General features: G+C 38.8%; 1 long non-coding RNA gene across 1 annotated transcript; it reads left to right on the forward strand.

The window, feature by feature from the left end:
- The first annotated feature begins 4558 nt into the window (after positions 1-4558).
- Positions 4559-8563, forward strand: LOC108350293 (uncharacterized). The gene is made up of 3 exons (XR_001837025.3): positions 4559-4752; positions 7328-7530; positions 8251-8563. It is a non-coding gene; the product is annotated as an uncharacterized LOC108350293 (long non-coding RNA).
- The last annotated feature ends 11055 nt before the right edge of the window (positions 8564-19618 follow it).

Below are 19618 nucleotides of genomic sequence, written 5' to 3' on the forward strand. Positions count from 1 at the left end.
CCAGAAGGTATCAGGGTCTATATTGCTTGGGTGCTTGGGGTAACCGCAAGCAATATAGACCCTAAAGAAATACAGGCTTATAAAGAGATCCTGTAGAGTACAGCAAAGGCTGAACAGGAAAACAAGGTAAGTTGAGAGAGCAGCAGAGAAAGCTAACTCGAAATGATTTATCAAGTTGTACCATGGAACTGGGGTCTTGCGAAAATGTGGGCATTAGTCAGAGAGTACAGAGAGTGCATTGCATGTAGACAGCAGGGTAGTCAGGACTCTGGTCTGATTGTGGAGAAACCTATGCTCATGCTAGAACTGAGATCCTGCAGGTTCATATAAAAGTATGAGAGTGGGACATCTCTAGGATTGATCAGGAAGCCTTCCATCCCGGTCACTTTTCTTTCCATATCCTGCTTCTATGTGTCCTCCTGCTCAATCCTCAGACACTTCATTTAACTGCTAGGTTGGATACTGGAAATCACAAGGCTACATCATTATTATAGGTTCTGTCTCAGATAAAAAGAGACTCTTTCCTTTTAGAAAGAAATCAGCAGGATTTATATATCAATCTACATATTTTTGCAATAATCACAACGTAGAATTCTGTGTTGGGCAAGATATGGGTCCAAATGTGTGGGCAGAAGGTAATTCACCTCATACTATGCACTTAAACATCAGAGAAACCGTGAGAGATGAGATTAGAGGATGTGACATATTTAAAGCAGAATCTTTCAGGTAATATTTAGCATTTAGAACTTAAATAAACCAAAGTATGAAGCTGTGGAGGATTTTAATCAGGGAATAACATAAATTTTGTTAATTACTGTTAAGATGCCCAAGTTTTGAAGTAAACAGCCTTTCCTGTCCCCAAGTATGTGCCAGCAGAATGTCCCCCAGTATGTGTCAGCAGTGCATCCTCACGTACAATCTGAGCAGTGACACCGTCACCCTATAGCTGTACTTCCCACGACAGAGTCACCTTGGAAACCCGTCATCAAGGCATTGCCCATATACAATGAGTTACTAAGCCCCGAAGATTCTCTTTCCTGATTCTCTTGGTCTTACCCTTGCTTCTGCTTTGTATAGATTGTCACATCCTGCAGATCCTTATCTGAGACTTGGGCTCTTGTCTGTCTTCTGCTTGCTTCTGTTTTATTTTCTCCTGGCTTCTAAGTTATCAGACATGGGACTGTCAGATTGTTCTTTCAAAGATATGGCTATCTTCTTGTCACTCCTCTACCTAAGAGCTTATGATGGCCCTATCATTTAATGAATCACATTCACACTGCTCGGAGTCCAGAGCCTTCTGTCATCTGGATCTGTTGTATCTGTCCAGCCTTTCACCATTTTCATTCATCAACAAGTGACTGTGTAAGACATGGTTCCTCAGACCTACTTCTCTAGGAGGCAGGCAGACTCTTCTAGGTTGCTTTTCAGTCATAGAAGGATAGAAGCAGAGGACATAGAAAGCAAAGTGAGCCAGTTGGAGAAGCAACAGCTAGACCAAAACTAAAGCGAGAAGAAACAAGAATTAAAAATGCGATCAAAGCTAATTTGTGTGGTCAAGATGGCCTCTCTTAGCATCATGCCCAGGTGTTCATGCCCAGAAAAAGAGGTCAAGGGGTGGCGTTGGTTAGATGGTAGATATTTGTTTAGCAGAGCCTTTCCAGGTGATAATGTCCACTGCTCTTTGCATAGTGTGTGGGCTAGCTCATGGGTTTCTGGGAATTTGCCCAGAATTTTTAGGGTCAATTGGTGCTACAGAGAGATGATGGATTATGCAGAGAGGTGCAAATAGTGTCAGGAAGCAGGATTAGGGCAGTTAGCATCTCTTACTTAGTTTTATTTTAGTGGCTTTTTTTTTTTTTTTTTTTTTTTTTTAGCGAGGGTTTGGGATGGTATTAAGAATCCGCAGAAGTTAAATACTCTGCCAGGAGGAAGGGAATTTGATAAATTGTAAAACCTACTGAAATTCTGAGGAATATGAAGGAAGATTAAATAGTGGGCAACTTGTTTTTTTTTCTCTGTAGATACGCTGTGGCTAGCACATCATAGTATTAGTGATTATTAAGTGTTATGAAAATACATTATTGACACAGACTTGATAATAGTCCCTAAAATATTTGAAATAAAGCTTATTTAGAAAAGAAGAGTAGTTTTTGCTTGATTTAAGGAGTATACTAGTTTTGTTTATTCAAGTAGACATTTGGAAAGGATATGCTGAAAGGCTACAGCAATTCTGAATTGGAAGAATGATGGCCGCCCAAAGCCTTCTACTCCCTAATCCCACACACAGGGACTTTTCACCTGCAACTGAGGAACCATATATGGAGCTGAGGAGAACAGCCTTTCTCACCCCATGTGGGCTTGCTCTAATCACAGAGGTCTTAAAAGTTGAAGCACATTTCCCAGATAAGTGTGGTTAGTGGGAGATGTGCTATGGGAAAGATCAGAAAGATGCCATACTATACTGTGAAGACCAAGGAGGGGATTTTGAGCTAAGGAATGTTGGGAGGCTCAAGAGTCCTTCATGGAGGTCACAGAAAGAAATGCATCTTCACCAACACTACAACTGAGTCCAGTGACTCCTGTGTCAGACACCTGGCCAACAAGATTCTAAGATGATAGATTAGTGTTGTTTTAAACCACCGAGAGTGTAGTAATGTCTATGGAAGCCTTAGACAGCTAGTGTAAGTGGTTTAAAATGCATTATACTGTCCCCCACACATTTATGTGTTGGAACACTTGGTCCCCCGCTGGTGGGGCTGTGTAGAAGGTGTGAAACCTTTGGCAGAGCCATGCTGGAGGATGTGAGTAACTGGAGATTGGTGGGATTATGAGGTTTTATACCACAGTTCTACTTCTTTGATTTTATTATTTATTCTTCTCTTATATATTATACCTCAACCTCAGTTTCTCATCCTTCCCTCCATGAGCTTCCCCTTCACCTCTCAAGCAAACCCCAGTAGAAAAAAGAAGCCCTCTTAGGGACATCAATCAAACATGGCGTAACTAGCTCTACTAAGACCAGGCACACACTATTATATCAAGGCTAATCAAAGCAAACCAGTAGGTAGAAAACCACTTATAAGTAGTCACAAGAATCAGGGACAGCCCCACTCTACTCCCACTTCAGGATTTGCCCAAGGACACCACTTCTTGATCACCCTCTACCCCGAGTATACAGTTTTTTCTCCTGCCAATGCACCTTATCTGCATACTACCATGTTTTGTTTGTTCGTTTGTTTTGTTTTTGTATTTTGTTTCTACCATGATGTACTGTATCCTGGAACTCTTCACCAGATTCTTTTCTCCCTTAGGTGTTTTAGTCATGGCAATGAGAAAACAGCTAAGGCAATAAATATGTTTCAAATGAATGAATTAATCTAAGAATTTCACAAGAAAATAATAGAAACAGGTCTTGTCAGATTAGGCCAGTAAGTGGCTCATTTCCCAACATTTTTTGAGCACTTACTATACACTGGACACTTTTCTATGTTCTTCTGTTAGTCTTTTCCCAATAATAATTTGAGATAACTGTTATTAGTTGAAGAAAAATAATAAAGTTATAATTTAGTAAATAGAAATGCTGAATTTTTAACTTGGGAAACAAAATATAAGACATTGTTTAATGAGTATAATAGTGGTCCACAAATTTGGCCGTGCATTAAAATCACCTGGGATATGTTGCTCAAATCTCAGTGTTCACAGTTTATAGCAGTTAAACAGAATATTTGACTCTGGATTCAGGCGTCAATAGTCTTTTAAAGATTTCAAGTGGAGGAAAGTTGGGGAATCACTAAATTTGATGTGTTGACTCTCAATCTACAAGATGACTTTATGTATTTATCTGATTGAACAGAAAATATCGTGACTCTGAATAATACATATTACCCTTGACTCCAACTGGGTGGTTTCATTGTAGTTAGTAGAGTATCTGTCATTGGCTAGTTGAGAGGGCAGTTGTTAGTTAATCCAAAGGAAAAAAAAACCCTAGAATTGATTGTGATGTTCACACAATTTGAGCTGTCAGTCAAAATAATGGAGAGCCAGCAGTGGTTAGACCTTTCTTAAAACTGGACAAGAAGGAGGGAGAAGTGAAGATCTTAATCTGATGTCTAAAGCCAGCAGAGAAGGGTGAACTGGCAGATGAAATCTGTGATCAAACTGTCTGACTGCACATTTTGTCACTGCTTTGTAAAGCCTGTGCACTGCTTTGTGGTTCTTGCTTGAGTTGGGAGGAGGAGCTGAATTCTCCTGGTAATGTGGGCACTATGTCCAAGAGGCTGTCACCCAACCTCCTCAGTAGGTCACCAATCTCCTCAGTAGGCCAAGCTGGCCACCCAACCCCCTTCAAGTTAGAGAACAGATGAAGTTGTAGCACTGTTGGGATTTGGACTGTAGTTTCTGGCTGTCAAAGTGGTGGAAGAGTATTCTTTCAAGTAATGTTTATCTGGGGGGATTACTCAGCTGCCCTTGGGCAGGGCAACCTATGTCAGTGTTTTGTTGAGGTCACAGTTACTAGTTCATCATTCATTGGTAAGCCATACACTTACCTTAGCCCCTCAGGCTCCTTAGATTCTCCACCAAAATCAAGGCAATTTTGGCTCCAGCTCACCGAAATGGCCCTGCTGTGTGCCCTTTGCTCCAGTGCCTTCTACTCGGATGTATATGAAATAGTAAACTTGAAAAGTAGAAAGATATAGTTTTAGAAACATCACAGGATCAACGCTGATCATTTTGGGGGGTTTACTTGTGTTTGTAAGTATTACAAGATTTAATTTGATTGTATTACTAATCCTATTTATTTCCTGAGTCTCTAAGTTGGTCAAGAAAGAAATTTTTAATTACTACAAATGTTCTATCCCCTAAGTGAGTAAAAGCCTTAAGGTTTGCCCAGTGGATTCGCATCACATAAATGAGCCGGAAGGGCAGATTAGGGGCAACTGTACAACTGTTTATTATCACAAATTACCCAAGAGCAAGGACCCTAGTTCTTCGGAGTTACTAGATTAGTACTTTATTTATTTATATGTTGTGTGTGTGTGTGTGTGTGTGTGAGCGAGAGAGAGAGAGAGAGAGAGAGAGAGAGAAACAAAAGAGAGAGAGACAGAGACAGAGACACAGAGAGACAGACAGACAGATGCGCACACACACACACACACACCAATAATAAGTATAATAAGAAGGAGGACATATTGCCATGGATGTTAACAAAGCACCCATGACAGCTCAGAAGGAAGCCAGTAAGCAGATCATCTTGACAAGAAGAAGTGGCCAGCCCTAGAGGCACAGTAAGTCTCATCATGTATCACCGTCCCCCATTAACCCTAACAATGGAAAGGAAGTGTTTCCATCCAGGTAACACAGTGCAAATGCAGAGAGCTGTTTATTGTCCAATTTTCTAGTGTCTGACAGAGGCAGGGACTGCTACATCAGAAGAAGGGAGGAAAAGTCCAGGTCGGAGTGAATGAAGCATTCTGGGTGAGCAGGTGCTTTAGGACAGGTTTCCAAATGGCCCTCTCTCATTTGTTTTCATTTCTGGTTTTGTTTTCCTCCAAATACTGGTTGATATATATATATATATATATGATATATATGATAAACTTTAATACAAGAGACTTGTGACGTGTACAAAAGCATTAAACACGATTTGAAATTTAAATTGTGTTCCAGAGAAATTGTGGGGCATTAGATTGCACTCAACAGACACTGCTCCTTTGCAGTCCATTTACATATGGTAATAAAAGACAGTTAAAACATTAAATTACATGAATTTCCCAGAATTGCTCTTCAATTATGATAAAATTAAGCTTTTGTGTCCTGTTTGTAAACATGGATAAGTAGCCAATCCATTGCAGATACCATTATACTACAGCCAAGTATAATTTTCCTGAGTTCCCTCGGGGCTTTGGCCATTTACTGATATGGGCTGATAAGTTTGTTTGCGTCTGTGTGCATGTGTGCATCTATGAGCGATGCAAAATTATCTCGAGGAAGGAGACTATATAATTCCTGGAGAAATTACCAAGCACGGCATAAGCTTTAACTGTATTAACAACAAATTGGTTTCTGGAGAAAATGGAATTTTGAAATTACCAACAAGGACAATGTAAAGTGAAGGGAATTTTCAGAAAACAATCTTGATTTCTCATACCTTAAAGGAGGTTGAGGTAGGGGTTTTCTGTAGGGGATGGATACTGTGACCTTGAGCGGTTTTAGGCTATTTTTGACCATGTCATACATATACATTACAATGCATTCTGGTTACTTCCGCCTCTCTTAATTCCCTCTCACACTTGTGCAGCATCAACTCCACTGTCAGTCAGTTTACCATATTCACAAGTACAGGCTTGGTTGTGGGATGCCTTAGTTTGACCAGAGCTGTTGTTGGTACTAAGCGTTGTACACTGATGGCATTAGCAGCGGTTCCACAACTGAACACCAGGTCTCTGCCTCCCCTGCATTCCCGTAGGAAATAAACAGTCAGCAGTAGGGACAAGGCTGAGATTCCCAGGTCCTGTAAGAGAGAAAGAGAAAACCTTTTGTTGAAACTCTGTGTGTGTTTGTGTGTGTGTGTGTGTGTGTGTGTGTGTGTGTGTGTGTGCAAGGTGCCCACGTGGTTAGAAAACCACTATTGGAGTTGATTGTCTCCCTTCACTGTGGGTTCTGGGGACACAGCTCTGGTCTGCTCAGCTCTCACTGTACATTTATTCTGTCTCCTTACCCGCAACGCCTCCTTCTGTGCGAAATAATGCCCATGTTAAAAAGGAGTATACTCTGTTGACCTGTTCTGATTCGATTTCTGTGTCACAAATACTATACAATTGTAAAGAATTAGTCAAGTAGAAGTGGATAAAAGCCAATGAGATTTTAGGATGTTGGTTTCAGAAGCAAGCCAGGATGTCTAACTGTCTTCCATTGGACCAGTGACAACAGCAAAACATCATTTCTCTGTGGGATTTCAGCCTTAGCAGGAGAAGAGGCAAAGTATCCAGTGCAGCAACAATGGATCATTGAATTTTAGTTCCTAAAAGTGTTCATTTTTTTGCTTAAAAGATGACATTAAACAAAAATTAATAAATTGGTTGTTAATATTACCATGTCTATAAAGATTGGAGAATATAATTATTAAATTGACCAGTACATAAATACTAATGCAAAAGGAAAACCTGAGAAGCTCTGGCTTGTCCTATAACTTTTACTGCCCCAAAGCAGGCTCATTTTATTTATTTATTTAGTTTTTTACCTTCCAAAAACACGTGTATTGGACAGGTAGTTGAAGTGAATAGCTTTACATCAACTTATCTGTCATTTTATCCTTGCTCTATTCCAGACTTCACACACTGAATGATGGACCAAATGGTGATGGCACTCAAAGGTGTTAAAGAACAAGCAGGGGAACACTATTATAACTGGAATCATTCCTGAGTGGAGAGGGGACAGTTGGACAAGACAGGAATTTGCTCCTTCCTGATGGTTTCTGTCATTGTCAGCATGAGTTCAGAAACATGACTGTTCCAGTAGCTGACAAAGCAGGTGTAGATTTTTTTTTAATACGCTTAGAATAAACCTCCTCTGTATCTTATAACAATAACCCTACTCGAGGGACTGAGACCCAGCTCTGCCTACCTTCTACTGTAAGCTTCTAACTGAGCCATGTCAAGCTTTACCTTTCCTCGTCTCCCCAACCTTGGGAGCAACCTTGGGTTCTGTAAACTCTTGCCTGTAATGGCTGTCCCATTACTTATTCAGTTTTCCAAACCTTAATTAGCAGTTCTCTACATACTCAAATCTCTCTGTGAAAATATACACTAGGTTAAAATTCTCAATGTAAATCTCACATGTGCGCTGTTCTTCTAAAAGTCTACCTGGATTATCTGTAAGAGTCAAAGATGATGCACTCAAGCCATTTGGAAGAGTAGTCAACAACAATGACATCAACCCACAAGTAAAACAGACAAGGCCAAGGCTATGATTGGATTCAGCAGATTCCCAATGCTGTTTGTAATGCACTGTATTAGATAGTAATAATTGTAACAATAATAATAATACATTTCCATAAATCAGGTGATAAAATAGAACGTGAAGGGTAATTTAAGATTGTGTCTACTTGGGCAATGGAAACATCCATGTAGATATGTGAAAATCTGAATGGAGAGGTGGTGGGAGAATCAAAATTCCCATTCTCTAAAATGTATTTTTACTTATTGGCTCACAGAAGCTTTGCCTGTTAACTTACAACCTCCTTTGTTTCAGGTGAACAAATCCCAAAGGCAAATATTAAATCCTAAAAATTCGTGGAAAAGGCAAGAGCAGTATTGGAAAACAGGTAATGAAACATGACAGAAGGAAGGACCTGACACCACTGAGACTTGGAGCAACATTGCAGGGTCTATTGTTGGAGAGGCACTGGGACTCGTTCTGATTAATTCCTCAGTGCATCGTTGGACATCTGTTAGCATAACCCATTATTGCTACAGCACCAAATCTATGAGAAATGGACTCTATATCCCTATGTTTTTTCTTAACTAGCCCACATTTTGGGTTTAATGGAAACTACTGACCAGCTGATGTCTGTTTTGTGTGGTCATTGCTAAACAGGTAAAGGTAGTTGGACAAATTCTATGATGTCTATGGTACAGACAAAATATCATATTAAAGATGTTCCTTAATGCATATTGAGTTGGCAACTGGCAATGGATGCTCTTGTAAAACCATAAGAGAATGTGGAGTATACCAGACATCCTGTTATAGTTAGAATGCTTACTAAAGATATGAACGATGATGTCACATTTGGGCAGAGACGTAAATGAAGTTCAGCAGCAAGCAATGCAAAATGAATGTTCCAGAAAAGGTGCTCCGGGAAGATGAAATAGCAAATGCAGAAACCCAGAAAATAGAATGGCAGAGAATACAGCATTAGACAGCACACTGTCATGTGGAAGGACAGGAAAGTTATAGAGTGAGGATCTAGGAGAGAAGACAGCATTAAAGTGGTACTTAGTAGTAAGACATGTTAGCTCTTTCATTGGCGGTGTAAGAATGTTGGATTATCTTGTTGTTGAGAAAATCATTGGAGAATGCTGAATAGAAATATAAAATGCTCTGACACAAAATTTTGGCGCAGCCTTCTATGTGCAGAAAGGGTTACAAGTATTAATGTTCATGACTAGTTAGACTGGTATTATAGTCGACAGGGAGAGGAAGGAAGAAGGTTTGAATTAAGGTGGTTGCAATGATGATGTCTATAAGAGGTTAAAGTTGTCTATTGAGGTATGTTTTGATTTTCAATGGTTTTAGTTCATTTACTCATTAAATGCGAGTCTGGTTATTTAGTGGTTCACTCACTTTGTTTTAGCTCAATAACAAGTGATCTTGTACCTCCTCAAAGAAGCTAACCTATATCTAGCTTGTTTCTCTTTTTTCTCTTCTATTTTTCAAAAACTTCCTTGAATTTATTTTTTTGCTTGGTTTTCTTTTGAAAGTTACTTAAATCTGCTAATAACTGAGATGAGGAAAAGCGTGAAGAAGAGTGTGGAGAAGAGTGTGTCTATCTGTACGTATGTGTGTGTTTATATGTATATATGTGTATACATACATACATACATACATACATACATACATACATACATGGTAGTTCGAATAAGAATGGCCCCTATAGACTGTAAATTTGAATGCTCAGTCATGAGGGAGTGACACTATTAGGTGGTGGGTGTGGTCTCGTTGGAGTAGGTGTGGCCTTGTCAGGGGAAGTTTGTCACTGGGAGGGGTGGGCTTCATGGTTTTCAAATGCTCAAGCCAGGTCCAATTTCTCTCTCTCTCTGCTGCCTGCTGATCCAGATATCCAACTCCCAGATTCCTTGCCAACATTATGTCTGACTCTGTGCACAATGTTTCCCACCATGTTGACAATGGACTGAACCTCTGAACTAGAACCAATAAAATGCTTTTCTTTATGAGAGCTGGTGAGGTCATGGTGTCTCTTCACAGCAGTAAAACCCTAACAAGGACAACATACATATCTACATACATGCACACATGCTCATATGTACACTTGGGTAAGTGAATCGTGTTTTGTTTGAGAAAGCAATGTTTTATTTAGGTAGCAAGGCTATGATGACCCACAAATGAATGTATTTGCAAGCTGAGTGCTCAGTATGCAGTTTGGGCCTTGTTTCTAAACACAGCACCTTTTAGGTGATGGTGAATGGCACGCAGTTACTTGAGAGGACATAACAGACATGTGATAGAGAGAAAGCGACTGGACCAGAAGACTGAATCCTGCTGACACTTGAACGTGAAGAAGAAATTTTCCACTTGTTGATTCACAATAGAGTCAAACAACGAAGGGAAAGAAAATCAATGATGAATACTAAAAACGCAGTAAAGAAAGAGATCCAGTAACTAGGGTGGGGTTATGTATGTTACGTTCCCCTAAGATGTCATGAAACTGTTTGTGATGCCACTGAATTATAGACACCTAATAACATTTTCTAAATTTGGGAAAAACTAAATTCTTGACACTATTGTATTACCTTCTTCCTTGACAGAGAATATATCTTTCTGTTAGTGATATACCTAAGTGTCAAGTGATAAAGATAACATGGCTTTTTAAATTTCAGATTCTAGTTTCCTTTATTCATATGCATTGAGTCTTTTATTCATGCTAACCTTATATCTTGTAACCTTGATAATAAATAATAATACTTCTTAGTCCCACATGTTGAAATGACTTAGAATTTTCACAGACATGGTTATGTCATCTGTGATAAAAAGTATTTTTATCTACTTCTTCTCTTGTAGTCTGTATAACTTTTATTGCTTTTCCTATCTTATTGCATTAGCTAAGATTTCTAATATGATATATAAAAGCACACATAGGAAAAATCCATCTTTCCTTTATTCCCTTAGTGTGAGGGCTTCAAATTTGTCATCACTTGGTTTCTTTTAGGTGGAGCTTTTCATGTATATTCTTTACTAAATTAAGAAAAACCTCCTTGGCTTACTCTTTTCTGAAGGGAAATGGAGGAAGAGTGGATCTGGGAGAGAGTGGAGGTGGGGGATATGGGAAGAGTGGAGGTAGGAGAAACTGTATTCAGGATGTAATGTATGAGAAAAGAATAAACTTTAAAATAGAACACAGAAAGGATGGTCTTCTCTATCCTAGTTTATTAATATGATTATGAGAGACTTAGGCATTTGCAAATCCTTTCTGTATTTGTAGAGCCGACTATGTGGCATTTCCTTTGTAGCTAGTTAATCTTATGGGTTATGGAGCTGATTCTCAAATGCTGAGTGAGCCACACACACATATAGATACATATATCTATATAATAGATATATGTATGTATATATCACCCTACTTGATAGTGAAACATAAATTATTTTACTATTGTTCAATTTAATTCTTTTTGGTTTCACACCTATCTTTATACAATATTTGGACTATAACTAATATATTTGTTTATTTTTGATATAGGAGTAACACTAGTCTCAGAGAATACATTAAACATTTTAGCATCTATTTACATCTTGGCAAGAGTTTGCATGGAATTGAAGTTATTTTTACTCTGGATTTTGGTAGAATTCCTCAGTGATAGCATCTGGGTCTCCTGGTTGTTTTGTTTTAGAAGATTGCCAGTTACTGATTGTTTATCTTTACTAGGTATAAGGCCATTCGTGTTTCTATGACTAAGTTTTGTAGATGGGGGGGTTTGTTTTTATGGAATTGGCTTGGTTTTTCTTTTCTTTTTTTCTTTTTCTTTTTTCTTTTTGGTTGTTTATGAAACAGAGTCAAGCAGGTTAAGCATAAAAAGGGGGAGAGGATGTCTGTGCTCTTAGAATAAAAGAAAAAGTTGTGAATAATCATCTTTAGACAATAGGCATGAGAGTTGATTAGGGTAATGTCAAAATTTTATGTTTGATAAACAGCTTATACCCTTTTGGTGATATTATTCTGAGTATTCTCATTTTAAAAAGTTGAATGGGCTTAATTTTTAGCAAAATACTACCAAACGTACGTGTTTGGGTATATGGTCTACTTAAAGTGGATGGTTAGTACTACTGAAGGACTAACATAGAACTTTTATGGGTAGACAACTACGTGGGCTGTTCCTGGTCAGATAATTGGCTATTCCACATCATGTGTGTAGCTCGTGCCTTCACTGAGTCATCTGTTTTGAAACTTAGGCAAATCTCTAACTTATTTATTAAATAGTGAATTTTAATAATATATATATATATATTTGTATGTGTGTGTATGTATGTATGTATGTATGTATGTATGTATGTAGTATGTATGTATGTGTAAAGCCACAAATTGCTCAACATGAAAGTTTATTTCATTTGAAAGTTAATTTGGAAAATTTCCAGTCTTTTAGTTAGTTCCTCAGTCCACTTTGACAATCTGCCTCAAGATGAAGCATGTTAAGACTCAAGAACAGGCAGAGAGGGCTATATGTGCATATTTTTCTCTTAGGGATGGTGGTTTAGTGCATGAATCTCGATATACACATGACAGAAATGAAACATAGGCTCAGAAAACTAGTGTTTCTCTAGTGAAAAAAGATTTTAACTAGGCGAACGGTTGTACTTTATGAAGAAGTTAATGTGCTACACTTTAGAGCAATGGTTCTCAACCTGTGGGTCACAAGTCCCCTGGGAATCAAAAGACCCCTTTACTGCAGTCACCTAACATAATTGGAGAACACGGGTGTTTACATTATAATTCATGACCCTCAAAATCACAGTTATGATGTGGCAACAAAAATATTATTTTTACAATATCTTAACATTTATTTTTTTTTCCTAATACAGTCAGTTTCTCAATTTTGTGTTTCCAGCAGTGTATCTTTCCAAATTTTAAAGCACATTCATATTGCCTTGGTACTGCAGCTTGGTGAAATCCATCACTTGCAAGTGGACACGTGAAACATTCGTTTAGAGCCACCTGCAGTGTCAAAAAGCGACGTAGGCAAGTGTCACGCAAGCTCTCTGCCTGCTCTGCATAGGACTGATGTCTCTTTGGTCATTTGTGATCTGCACTAGGACAAGGCTTTTGTTCCCTCGTACATCTCAGCCTCTGGGGCTGTTCCGACTTCCATATTGAGGGTAGGTTTTTTACCTTTTCCTCTTAACATTTCATCATCACTTGTAATCATGATTAAAATTTATATGATAAAAATGATGCTGCAAGGGCAACTGAGGTTACTGGTCAGTTGACCTGGAAATGATCAAAAGCAAGATTATTTAGGTGGGATAACTGATCACATGAGCCCTGTAAGGGACTGTTCTCCTAAAGAGGGGAGGATAGAATGCAAGTCTTAGGAACCAGTGAGTAATAGATGGTTTCGGAGACACAAGGATCAGAAAGTAGCCACCGGTTGCTGATAGCATTAACTGGATGAGAACTTATGTGGGAAGAAACCACGATCCTACAACTCCAATAAGCTTTGCTATGCTAACAGTTTGAAAGTACTTCAGAGTGGATCCTTCTTTAGCACCTTCCCTATTCGTACTGATAACCCAATTCTGGCCTTGGGAGACCTTACAGTGAATTCAATGTTCTCTAAGTTCACTGGTTGAAAATTAACCTCCAAGACAACAATATTGGGAGGTGTAATTCCTATATGCTTATGTCTTAAAGACTTAAATGAATTAGTCCCATTCTTATGAGACTGGGTTTGAATCTTGGAAATAAATTGTGTGAAAGCTCTTCTTGGTTGTCAATTCATTCGACTACATCTGGAATGAACTGGAGGGAACAGCTGTGATCCAGATCTTGAGGCTGGAAGGCACAGGCTTCTGATCTTGACTTGGGATGACACAGTTTTGATCCAGATCATGAGGCATTGTGGCCATGAAAAGCTTTGGCCCAGGCAAGGTGGTACATGCCTTTAATCCAGAAGTCGGAGGCAAGCAGATCTCTGAGTTCAAGGCCACCCTGGGACAGAGCAAATTCCTAATAAAGATAAGTTTGGGTCAAGGTGTGGTTGTACACACCTTTAATCTGGGCCACAACTTCTGCTGGAGGCACTACATACTTTAGTGCCTTAGACCACAAACTAAAAGGAAAATAAAAGTACAGAGACTATGAGATGTATGGATACTGTGCTGGCTGGTTTCGTGTGTCAACTTGATGCAAGCTAGAATTACCACAAGAGAAAGGAGCTTCTCTTGAGGAAATGCCTCCCTGAGACCCAGCTGTAAGGCGTTTTTTCAATTAGTGATCAAGGTGGGAGGATCCATTGTGGGTGGTGCTGTTCCTGGGCTGGTGGTCTTGGGTTCTATAAGAGAGCAAGCTAAGCAAGCCAGGGGAAGCAAGCCAGTAAGTAACATCCCTCCATGGCCTCTGCATCAGCTCCTGCTTCCTGACCTACTTGAGTTCCAGTCCTGGCTTCCTTTGGGGATGAACAGCAACATGGTAGTGTAAGCTGAATAAACCCTTTCCTCCCCAACTTGCTTCTTGATCATGATGTTTTGTGCAGGAATAGAAACCCTGAAAAATTTAATTTGAGGGAGACTTTTTAAACTTAAACTATATTACTTAAAGTTAAATCAGTCTCTTTATAAGTCATTGTTTCAAAACTAGAAAAATAAAATATATCCATATCAGTGGTATAAATTGGTAGTCATTTAAGTTATACTTTCTGTAAATAATGCATTTCAGTTAAACATAATCTATTAGTTATGAGATCATCATCTCCATGATACATCTGAGTCTCTGTGTGGTGTGTGACTTTTTGTTAATAAGTGAAACATTTTCTCTGTCTATGAGTGTTTTCTATACATTTTTATTTTTGCTTCATTTTAATTTTTATTATTTGTTTCATTTCAGGATCATTCTCTTAAAAATATTTCCTTACGGTGGTTCCCAGGTACACCACTCCTGGCCATATACCCAAAGGATGTCCCACCCTACCACGAGGAAACTTACTCAGCTATGTTCATAGCAGCTTAATTCATAATAGCCAGAAACTTGTACCAACCTAGATGTCCCCTACTCAAAGGAGGGATGAAGAAAATGTGGTACATTTACACAATGGAGTATTGTTTAAAAAAAAACATCATGAAATCTGCAGGCAAAAGGATAGAACTAGACAAAATCCTCCTGATTGAGGTAACCAAGACCCAGAAAGACAAACATGGTATGAACTCACTTTTAAGTGGCTATGAGCTGTGAGGTGCGGAATAACCGAGCTACAAGCCACAGACCCAGAGAGGCTAGCTAGCAAAGAGGGTTTAAGTGGGGAAGCTTGAATCTCACTGGGAAAGAAAATAGATTGAATAATGCAGGTGGACTGGAAGGATCAGTTGGGGATGGGGAGCAAAAAAGAAAAAAAATATTTTTTACTTTTTAATTGTGTGCACGTGTGTGCTTGTGTATATGCGCACATGAGTGGAGGTGCCCTCTGAAGTCAGAAAAAGACATTAGATCCCCGGCAGTTGGAGTTGCAGGTGTTGTGAATTACCCAAAGTGGGTGCTGGGAACTGAACTTGAGTCTTTTGCTGGAGGAGTATGTGTTCTTCTTACTTTCTGAACCATCTCTGTCCCTACCCCTTTAGAGTCTTTTCTATAAGTAATGTGATCTAGAGGAAGTGTGTATTAAAATAACCTCAACTTATTGCATATTTAGATTGGCCTGCAAGTAAGGTATGTCTATTAACAGGATGAGAGGTCTATTTTAATCATGGCTGAGATGCACTTCTGTGGAAGATACAGAGACAGGTTGACAACACATATTAAACTGGGAGGCAATGCTTCCTAAGGACTTAACCCCTGAACCTGGAAAGCTAGATGGTAATTGTTCATTAACCATTTGACAACACAAGTTGGCTAAGGGACACTGCAATAACTTCTATGTCCCACACTAAAAGGCTGAGGGCAGAAACCAAGAAACATTCTAGAATAACACAGGTCTGTGCTGGATCCGCATCCTTGTCTCTTTCCAATTCTATGGAGCAGAAGATCAGTTTCCTCACCTAGCAACGTGTAAACAAAACAGTACTTGACACAGCTGTTGTGAGAATTCAGTTACATAGGTAAAGATCGTAGCCACTGCTCAGTGCACACTTTGTGCTTAATAAATGTATTTCCTTTCTCTCTCTGCCTTTTATTATTCAGTTTGTTCCTTAGTTCTTTACACCACTGTTCATTAGATGGACCATGTCCTTGTATTTGATGCTGACTTTTTAGCACCAAGGGGCCTATGAAATGCTGGCTAATGAATTGTGATATTTGACATTGAATTCTTGATGGCCCTGCTAAAGTTTGCACCAATTATTTAGTGACTGATCTGAGATAAAAATAAATGAGTAACATTCTTTTTTACTTGATTAAAAATGTATATAACTTTCAAGTATAAATGGGATTTCATAGCTCCAAGATTAGAAGCCTGCAGAAAGCGCCGAGAAGAAGGCGTTACCAGAATAGGTGGAGAGTGGGATTAAACAAGGGTTGATCAATTGTAACAGTTTTATATTACCCTCTTCCCAGGGAAGATTTGTACTGGTGGCCTTGAAGTAAAGAGCTCTGTATCCCATTAGCAGCCAATGAGTCATTCATCCCCCAACAGATCCAAATAAAATTTTACGGAATACCCTGTGGCATGCTTTGCAAAATATATGAACATCATAAAATATCTATCATTTCTTTTAGCATATGAACTGACTCTGTCCCCTTTTCTATTTGGGACAGTGGTTCTTCCATGGGTTTTGGCTCCAAGGTTATCATCAGATGTACTTGGGTTCACTAAGCTTTTCTGTTCAAAGTCCCCATGGGATTTTCAGGAGTTTTATAACGTGGTTGTAAAAATTCACTCTAAACTGAAACTTGGCAAACAATATATTAATCTGGGAAGTTAATTTCTTTTATAAAGTCCAGAATCTGTTTAGCTCCTTTTTTGAGTTCCCAGAGACCTTGGAAAAATAAAGAGAGCAATTAAATTGTGTGTGTGTGTGTGTGTGTGTGTGTGTGTGTGTGTGTGCGCGCGTGTTAAAAAATGCAATTGAATTTCTTCAAAATCCCTTCAACCCTATTTTTACAGGTGAATAGATTATTTTTTTGGACTGAGTTCTGATATATTTTGAAATAGTTTTTTTTTTTTTTGGCACAGTGAAATAGAGTAATTAAAAAAGGAACTAGGCTGAGCTTACGTCACTAGAATAACAAAGTGTATTTATAGAGTGGAGACTGTCTGAATTTACAGAAAGGACTAAGATCCTATCATTGGGTATTCACTAACCTACAATAAATCAGGAAGAAGTAGCACTCCAACCCTGTGACATGCCTCAGTCTAAATACCGTTAAACTGGAGTTGACTCATTAGACTTTGAGAATGACTGTGTCCCATGAAGCAGTGCCCACAAATGAAAATTAGATACGTCTGTCTTTCAGTCTCAGAGAAGACCATTTCCACCCAGGCCTCCCACCAGGACCACGCTTCAGGGAGGAATTTTTCCAATAAGTTGGTAGAGCAGATGTAATCTACTCTAACCCTACTTTCAACAGGGAGACAGGCCCAAGGAAAGAGAAGGTCAGCAAAGATGAAGGAGAAATGAAAGTGACATTTAAAACGGGGCTCACAGCTTTACAACACTTTCAAGTATATTTTACTATGGGAAGGCAGAGCAGAATTACCTCATGGTATTTGGAGTTGGAGAGACCGGGTGGTTTCTGACTGTGTGGCCTTGGCCTTGATGGTTGCACTTCGTCTTTGCAAGTTTTGTTTTGCTTGTTTCTCCAAGTAGGGACAATAATGTTACATATGTCTTTGAGTTCTAATACAGCTCAGAATAACATGTACACAATGGACTTAACATAGGAGCTATCGAGCAGTAATTATTATTTGGTTGTGTCCTTAGTTCTACCTAATATTTTGGTTATGTTTTAAAAACAAATTTCTAAGATCATTAATATTACCATTTTATAGATTAAATAAATAGGTTAAAATGGGTCTTTGATTTGTCAGATATCACAAAGAACTAAGCGTTCCTAACTATTTTTTCTCTTCAAGGTAAACACTGTGATTATTTGAAAATGACTTTCTTTTCTTTATTTACTCAAAAAATTGGAAAGTAGCTATTTCATAAAGAATATAAAACTTCTCAATATTGAAAAACTTAGTTAGAAAACTTAATTCACAGGCATCAAAATTGTTCAATACATAGTCTTTGGGGAACCTCTGAAGTTTTTTATTGAAGTATATTAACTATGTAGCAAAATTGCATGTAATGGATTTGATGGATCTGTTATTGTCTTAAGAGCACCAGAGTTTTCCCCCTGAATAGCTTAGAATGAAGTAGCCATAATACTTTAATAGCTCATTGATTTCTAAATCCATATGGTTTATTCAGTATGATAGGGTTCATTCCTGCATGGTTCTGATACCTAATATACATGCATATTCACAAACACTCATATATGTTCATGCAAATGCACAGACATACGTAGGTAGGTATTATTTTAGGAAGAAGAGTCAATGTACATTTGTTCTCCATACGAAGTTGATCTGAATTCATTTGAAGTGAGGCAGAAGCTATGCTAGATACACTAGAGAAATGGTAGATGGTGTGGAAGTGAGTCCTGGTGAACTTAGACTCTACCATAGATAGTTGTCAACTTCACCAAGTCTTAGACATTCCCGGGAAGAGGAAATCTCATTTGTGGATATACCATTATCAGAATGGTCTATGGGCATCTCTGGAAAGTATTTTTAAATTTGCTAACTGATAATAGGATGGCCCAGCACACTGTGCTCGATCTGATGACCGGGTAGCTGAGCTTGGTCCATAAGTGTCATTCCTTCACGGTTTCTGCTTTGAGTTACTGCCTTGGCTTCATTCAGTGACAGACTGCAACTTTGAGCCACATAGACCCTTTCTTCCCTCAATTTAGTTCTGGTTAGTGTTTTAGCACAGCAATGGAGAAGCAAACTAGGACCAACAAACCCTCTTCAAGAGTGAGTAGTCATTCTCTTAACCCCTGGGACACTGGGTGCTCTTCTCTGCGCTGGCTAACCACTGAGAAGAACTGCATGCTTTCTTGGGTCTCTAACCAATAGTTTGTGTCCAATGCCCAGTGGATGTGGGGTCTGAAAGGTTTCACCCTTTACCTATTTGGAATAACTCTAAGCCAGCTTCAAGATCTACAATTCCATTGCCTGGGGCCTCTCTTCTAAGAGCATTGCAATCCATCTTCCTGCTCTGCCAAGCCAGTTCCATTTTTGTCACCTCCTCAGCAGTGTCACTATGACAAGTGCTCTGAATAACTTTTTACCTGTGTGCAGTTCTTAGCCCATGTGTGTGAATAGCAACCTACAGTTGTGCTTGGTTACAAAAGAGTTAAGCAGGGTCATTATATTTGGAGAAAGCATTTAAAAGTTAACAGGAGAAATTAAGACATAGAGAAGAGAGGCAGAAAAGTAAAATTTGAAATAATGTTAAGGCAGAGAAAAGAAAAAAACAGATTAACACCACCCAGGTTTGGTCAACAGAGGCTCAGCCTGTGTTTTCATAGTACTCTGTTATGTGATGATCACAGCTGAGGTAGATTCTATAATTAGTTAATATGATAGTCATTATATTACTACATGGCACTTTGATACTGGAGGTTATGGATGACCTA

This window comes from Rattus norvegicus, chromosome 2, assembly GCF_036323735.1.
Source record: "Rattus norvegicus strain BN/NHsdMcwi chromosome 2, GRCr8, whole genome shotgun sequence".
Classification (NCBI taxonomy): domain Eukaryota; kingdom Metazoa; phylum Chordata; class Mammalia; order Rodentia; family Muridae; genus Rattus; species Rattus norvegicus.